Below are 7,955 nucleotides of genomic sequence, written 5' to 3'. Positions count from 1 at the left end.
CAGATGAAATAAAAGCAGCAGATGTAAACAGCAAGGCAAAATTTCTTGAAGGAGCAAACAGAAATTAAGTTCAGCTTAAGTGCAGATTAAAATTGAAAATCTCAGGAAATCATAGAGACTAGAAAACAAGTCTAGATCTCAATTCCTTCCTTGATCAAAGTAAAAGACAACTTGCAGAAGAGAAGAAAGATGAAAGTAGTAAAAGAAACTTCAGATCCAATTTCTCAATTTCCTCAATTATGCAGAAGAACACAAATGAATTTCAGATGGAGAATTGAAACAGAATTCCTTCAATTCTTGATCCAAAATTTAAGCAGAAAGGAAAATTAAAAGAGAGAGCTATCTACTACTCCCTAATGGAGCCAACCTTTCTTTCTAATCGAGCTCCTATTAGAGCCAACCTCCCTCTGAAATGAGAATGATGCCCTTTATATAGGCCTCTTTTACAAAATGAAAATGAAATTGAAATTAAAAACAAATTCACAAAAAATGAAAAACCTAATCTAGCTTCTCTGTGTGCCTTTGAGTCATGTTGAGTGGGCTTTTGCTTGCTTTGGATTTGAGGGAGAATGGGTCTTGGATGGCCTTGATTCAATTTGGTGAGGAATTGAATTTATATGAAATTAAACTTTTGGCCCATGATTATTTGCTCCCAGGAGGCTGCCCTGCCCTTGTGGAGGGCAGAGCAGGAAATGGTGCATGCGGCTTCATTGCGTGCGTGCTTGGTGTGTGTGATACGTCAGGATGCTGCCCTGCCCTTGTGGAGGGCAGGGCAGAGTTGCCATGGTGCGCCAAGTGCTACCCGTGCGTGCTTGGTGCTGGCCGTGCCAAGTTGTGTGCGCGCCTAAGCTCCTTGCCTTTACTTCCTTGAAGGTCTTGTGTTCGAACCTTGGTGAAAGCACTTAAGGAGCAATTTTTCCTTGATTTTCCATGAAGAGAGCACGACATTGCCCTACTCTCCAAGAGGGCAGAGCAGAAAAATGAGCGCTACTTGCTTTGGAGTGAGGCTCCAGCTTCGAACCTTGGTGGAAGCACTTTGGTTTATTTTCGCTTATTTTTTTGCCCTTAAAGATGCCTTTCACTCATGCCTCAATTGTGCGCCAAATATGGATTGCTATATATCGTTGGAAAGCTCTGAATGTCAGCTTTCCAACGCAACTGGAAGCACATCAATTGGACGTTTGTAACTCAAGTTATAGCCCTTTGAAGTAGGCATGGTCATGCTGTGAACGCCCAGATTTTAACTTAGCGAAAATTTGCTTCCAACCTCACTTTGCATCACGATATTGCCCTGCTCTTGGCAAGGGTAGGGCAGTGTGCATGCTGGTTGCTTTCTTCTTTGATTTTGTCATGGGCCACGCTTTTAAAAGCGTGGCCTAAGGCTCCAAAGTGTACCCCAACTTCAAAGTGTGTCCCAAAGCTCTTTTTTCTCCTTTTTTTGTGCTTCTTTGCTTCTTTTTCTTCTTATTTCCTACAAGATTTATAAAATTAAAAGATCAAGGAAATATATCATTTAAGCACAAAAACATTCAATATTTAAGCACAATTTATCAATTTCTTGTATGAAAAAGCATAGAAAAATAGGTATATAATGACTTGTCATCAGTCAACATTTTGTTCTGAGCCAATATGGCATTCAGAGCATCAATCTCAAGAATTCCCTTCCTCTGAGGCATCCCATTATTCAGGAAATTCCTCTCAGAAGTGTACATGAACTGGTTATTTGCAACCATGTCAATAGGTTCTTGAGCTTCTGCAGGCGTTTTCTTTAGGTGAATGGATCCACCTGCAGAATGGTCCAATGACATCTTAGAGAATTCAGACAGACCATAATAGAATATATCCAGAATGGTCCATTCTGAAAGCATGTCAGAAGGACACCTTTTGGTCATCTGCTTGTATCTTTCCCAAGCTTCATAGAGGGATTCACCATCTTTTTGTTTGAATGTCTGAACATCCAATCTAAGCTTGCTCAGCTTTTGAGGAGGAAAGAATTTAGCCAAGAAGGCCGTGACCAGCTTATCCTAGGAGTCCAGGCTATCCTTAGGTTGTGAATCCAACCATGTTCTAGCTCTGTCTCTTACAGCAAAAGGGAAAAGCATGAGCCTGTAGACTTCAGGATCTACTCCATTCGTCTTTACAGTCTCACAGATCTGCAAGAACTCAGTTAAAAATTGATAGGGATCTTCTGATGGAAGTCCATGAAACTTGCAGTTTTGTTGCATTAGAGCAACTAATTGAGGTTTCAGCTCAAAATTGTTTGCTCCAATGGCAAGAATTGGAATGCTTCTTCCATCAAACTTTGAAGTAGGTGTAGTATAATCACCAAGCATCCTTCTTGCATTATTGTTGTTGGGTTCGGTTGCCATCTCCTTTTCTTGTTTGAAAATTTCAGCAAGGTTGTCTCTGGATTATTGTAATTTAGCTTCTCTTAGTTTTCTCTTCAGAGTCCTTTCACGTTCTGGATCAGCTTCAACAAGAATGTCTTTTTCCTTATTCCTCCTCATATGAAAGAGAAGAGAACAGAAAAAGAAGAGGAATCCTCTATGTCACAGTAAAGAGGTTCCTTATTATTAGTAGAAGAAGAAAGGGAATAAGAGTGAAGAAGAATGGAGAATCCAAACACAAAGGTGAGGATAGAGGCAGTGATTTGAGATGAAGTGTTAGTGAATGACTAAATAAATAGAATAAGATGAGAGACAGAAGTTTTCAAAAATAATCTTGAAAAGGAATTAATAATTTTCAAAAATTAAGATAAGAAATAAAATTAAAATTAAAATTTAAAATAATTAATTAATTAAAAAAATAATTTTTGAAAAAGAGGCAGGTATTTTCGAAAATTAGAGAGAGAAAAGTTGTTAGGTGGTTTTGAAAAAAGTAAGAAACAAACAAAAAGTCAAATAGTTAGTTGAAAAAGATTTGAAAATCAAATTTGAAAAGATAAGAAGATAAGAAGATAAGAAGTTAGAAAAGATATTTTTAAATCAAATTTTAAAAAAAAAAAGATAAAACTTGAAAAAGATATGATTAAAAAGATATGGTTGGAAAAGATTTAATTTTTAAAATTAAAATTAATTACTTAACTAACAAGAAACTAAAAGATAAGATTCTAGAATTTAAAGATTGAACTTTTCTTAACAAGAAAGTAACAAACTTCAAATTTTTGAATCAATCATATTAATTGTTAGCATAATTTTCGAAAAATAATAATTGTTAGCATAAAATTAAGAAAAATATTTTTGAAAAATATTTTAAAGAATTTTCGAAAATTAATAAGAAAAATGAAAAAGATTTAATTTTTGAAAAAGTTTTAAAAAGATAAGATTTTTAAAATTTGAAAATTTGACTTGACTTACAAGAAACAACTTATTTTAAAAAAATTTTTGACTAAGTCAACCCAAAATTTCGAATTTTTTTTAGAGAAATAAGAAAAAGATATATTTTTTATTTTTGAATTTTTAATGATGAGAGAGAAAAACACAAATATGACCCAAAATATGAAAATTTTGGATCAAAACACATGATGCATGCAAGAACACTATGAATGTCAAGATGAACACCAAGAACACTTTGAAGATCATGATGAACATCAAGAATATATTTTTGAAAAATTTTTTATGCAAAGAAAATATGCAAGACACCAAACTTAGAAATCTTTAATGGATGGACACTGTGAATGCAAAAATGCATATGAAAAACAATAAAAGACACAAAACAAGAAAACATCAAGATCAAACAAGAAGACTTACCAAAAATAACTTGAAGATCATGAAGAACACTATGAATGCATGAATTTTCGAAAATTGCAAGAACAAGATGAATATGCAATTGACACCAAACTTATAACTTGACTCAAGACTCAAACAAGAAACACAAAATATTTTTGGTTTTTATGATTTTATGATTTTTTGTATTTTCTTTTATATATTTTTTTTCGAAAAACATATAAAAAAATAAAATAAGAAATCCAAAATTTTTAATAAGAATTCCAGGAATCTTTAAAAATTAGCCTAAAGCTCCAATCCAAGGGTTGGGCATGGCTTAATAGCCAGCCGGCTTTAGAAGATATAAATCAGGCATGTAACAACTGATATTCCAATTAACTTGCCTCTATGCTAATGGTTTTGAAGCCTCAATTCAATTGAGTTAGACATGGCTTTACAGCCAGCCAAGCTTCAACATACTTTATGAAATACTAGAATTCATTCTTAAAAATTTTGAATAATTTTTTTTTTCGAAAACAAAGAAAAAAAATTTTGAAAAATATTTTTGAAAACTTTTTGAAAAGAAAAATAAAAGGAAAATTACCTAATCTGAGCAACAAGACGAACCGTCAGTTGTCCATACTCGAACAATCCCCGGCAATGGTGCCAAAAACTTGGTGCACGAAATTGTGATCATCAACAATGGCGCCAAAAACTTGGTAGTGCTCTCAAACGTGAATCACACTTAGTCACAACTCCGCACAACTAACCAGCAAGTGCACTGGGTCGTCCAAGTAATAAACCTTACGTGAGTAAGGGTCGATCCCACGGAGATTGTTGGTATGAAGCAAGCTATAGTCATCTTGTAAATCTTAGTTAGGCGGATAGTAAATGTTATGGAGTTTTCGAATAATAATAATAAATAAGCGGAAAATAAAGATAGAGTTACTCATGTAATTCAATGGTGGGAATTTCAGATAAGTGCGTGGAGGTGCTTGTCCTTGTTGGATCTCTGCTTTCCTACTGTCTTCCTTTAATCCTTCTTATTCCTTTCCATGGCAAGCTGTATGTAGGGCATCACCGTTGTCAATGGCTACATCCCATCTTCTCAGTGAAAATGGTTCAAATGCTCTGTCACAGCACGACTAATCATCTATCGGTTCTCGAGCATGTTGGAATAGAATCCCTTGATTCTTTTGCGTTTGTCATCACGCCCAACAATCGCGAGTTTGAAGCTCGTCACAGTCATTCAATCCCGGAATCCTACTCAGAATACCACAGACAAGGTTAGACTTTCCGGATTCCCATGAATGCCGCCATCAATTCTAGCTTATACCATGAAGATTCTGATTAAGGAATCCAAGAGATATGCGCCCGGTCTAAGGTAGAACGGAAGTGGTTGTCAGTCACGCATTCATAGGTGAGAATGATGATGAGTGTCACGGATCATCACATTCATCATGTTCAAGTGCAACAAATATCTTAGAATAAGAACAAGCGGAATTGAATAGAAAATAGTAGTGATTGCATTGAAATTTGAGGTACAGCAGAGCTCCACACCCTTAATCTATGGTGTGTAGAAACTCCACCGTTGAAAATACATAAGTGATGAAGGTCCAGGCATGGCCGAATGGCCAGCCCCCAAAACGTGATCAATAGTCTCCTAATATGAATAACAAAATAAAACTGAGACCAAAGATGTAACGTGGTCAAAAGACACTGAATACAATAATAAAATGTTCTATTTATACTAGACTAGCTACTAGGGTTTACAAAAGTAAGTAATTGATGCAGAAATCCACTTCCAGGGCCCACTTGGTGTGTGCTTGGGCTGAACTTGAGCTTTACATGTGCAGAGGCTTCTTTTGGAGTTGAACGCCAAGTTGTAACATGTTTTTGGCGTTCAACTCTGGTTCGTGACGTGTTTCTGGCGTTTGACTCCAGAATGCAGCATGGAACTGGCGTTGAGCGCTTGTTTACATCGTCTAATCATGAATAAAGTATGGACTATTATATATTGCTGAAAAGCTCTGGATGTCTACTTTCCAACGCCATTAAGAGCGCGCCATTTGAAATTTTGTAGCTCCAGAAAATCAATTTCAAGTGCAGGGAGGTCAGAATCCAACAGCATCAGCAGTCCTTTGTCAGCCTTTTATCAGAGTTTTGCTCATGTCCCTCAATTTCAGCCAGAAATTACCTGAAATCACAGAAAAACACACAAACTCATAGCAAAGTCCAGAAATATGAATTTAGCATAAAAACAAATGAAAACATCCCTAAAAGTAACTATATCCTATTAAAAACTACCTAAAAACAATGCCAAAAAGTGTATAAATTATCCGCTCATCAAGGCTCTTCCTGTGGAAGTCTAGAATACTTGCAGTTTCTCTAACCAGAGTAATAAACTGAGGGTTTAGCTCAAAATTACTTGCTTTAATGGGAGTTTTATTGATACTTCTTCCAAAGAAGTCAGGATTGGGGGTCGTATAGGACCCTAAAGTTCTTCTGAACTGTTCATTCCCATTTGGGTCCATGGTGAAGGAAGGTAGGAGAATTTGAATAATTAGAAATAAAAATGGGAATTAGAATTAAAATATTTTTATTTTTATTTTATTTATTTATTTAATTCAAAAACAAGAAGTAAATTAAAAGTTAAGACAACTAATTAACTAAAAAGATTTGAAAATTTTAAAGGTAGTTTTCAAAAAAGTAGAAAGAAAAAGTGTTTTTCAAATTTAAAAAGAAAAGGAGATTTGAAATTAAAAAAGTTTAAAATTAAACAGAAGATAAGTTAGGTAAGTTTTAAAATTAAAATGAGAAAGATAAGATAATAATGATTTAAAAGGAAGTTAAGAAAGATAAGATTTAAAATTATAAAGATTTTGAAAATCAAATTTGAAAAGATAGTAAAGATTTAAAAAGATTTGAATTTTAAAATTTAAAAAGAAAGATAAGATAGGAGAGAATCAAATTAAATAAAAGATTTGAAAGGCTTTAATAAGATAAGATTTAAAATTTAAAATTTAACTTTACTAACAAGAAAACACCAAACTTAAAATTTTTAAATCAAGATAAGAAAAGCAAGCAAGATTTTAAAATTTGAATAAAGATAAAGAAATGTTTTTTTATTTTTTTTCAAATTAATGAAGAAAGAGAAAAACAACCAAAAGACAACAAACTTAAAATTTTTAGATCAAAGACACTAGCTTTTTCGAAAATTAAAAAGAAAAACACCAAAAGCTACCAAACCTAAAGATTTTAAGATCAAACAAAGAAAAGAAACAAGAAGAACTTGAATACCAAGAAGAACACTCAAGAACAATTTTCGAAAATTTAAAGAAAAGATAAACCCACAAGGGACACCAAACTTAAAAATTGACACTAGACTCAAACAAAAAGACAAAGAAAATATATATTTTGAAAAAGTTTTTGAAAAAGAAAACAAAAGACACAATTAAAAGTATCTAATCTTAGCAACAAAATAGTATGGTAGTTTGTCAAACTCGAACAATCCCCGGCAACGGTGCCAAAAATTTGGTGCACAAAATTGACTCCGCAATATTCGCACAGAGAGACTGGCAAGTGCACCAGGTCGTCCAAGTAATACCTCAGGTGAGTGAGGGTCGATCCCACGGAGATTGTTGGTTTGAACAAGCAATGGCTATCTTGTAGATCTTAGTTAGGCGGATAGAAAATATAGTTGTTCTTGAAAAACGCATAAAAATAGAATAAAGATAAAATTACTTGATTGGTGTGAAATCAATAATAAAGGAATGGTTGAGGCTTCGGAGATGCTTCTTCCTTCTGGATCAACTTTTCTCACTATCTACTTCAACTTCTGATGATTTATTCCATGGCAGGCTGTAAGTGATTAACGCTAGGTCAGTGGTCATTAATCTCCTCTCCTTCAGATCAAACGCCAGGTCAGTTGTCATTCAATCTGAACGGAGGTGAAGCTCCTACAGTCCATTCCCTTGGTAATCCTACCCAAAGCGTCACAGACAAGGTCGAATCTTCTGGATCAGAGAGTGCTGCTTCCTGATTCTAGCCTATATCATAAAGGCCCTAATTGCCCGTACCTCGGCTGAACAGATGTCTCCAAGTCCCCAATAATGTCATGGATTAATCGTCTAAGAGATGTATAATCAAGCTTGTAGTTCAGTACTATCCAGTCAAGGACTCGCAAGAACCCATGTAGAATAGGGATGACAGTCAAGTTACACTCCCAATTCATTAGGATGAAGAACGAAG

At 34.6% G+C, this 7,955-nt stretch overlaps 1 non-coding gene across 1 annotated transcript; it reads left to right on the top strand.

The window, feature by feature from the left end:
• Positions 1 to 1,862: 1,862 nt before the first annotated feature.
• On the top strand, positions 1,863 to 1,970 carry LOC130964010 (small nucleolar RNA R71). The gene has a single exon (XR_009080124.1). It is a non-coding gene; the product is annotated as a small nucleolar RNA R71 (small nucleolar RNA).
• Positions 1,971 to 7,955: the final 5,985 nt, after the last annotated feature.

The sequence above is a fragment of the Arachis stenosperma genome, chromosome 2 (genome assembly GCF_014773155.1).
Source record: "Arachis stenosperma cultivar V10309 chromosome 2, arast.V10309.gnm1.PFL2, whole genome shotgun sequence".
Classification (NCBI taxonomy): domain Eukaryota; kingdom Viridiplantae; phylum Streptophyta; class Magnoliopsida; order Fabales; family Fabaceae; genus Arachis; species Arachis stenosperma.
Note: the sequence above shows the minus strand (reverse complement) of the source record. Positions and strands in the feature narration are given on the sequence as shown.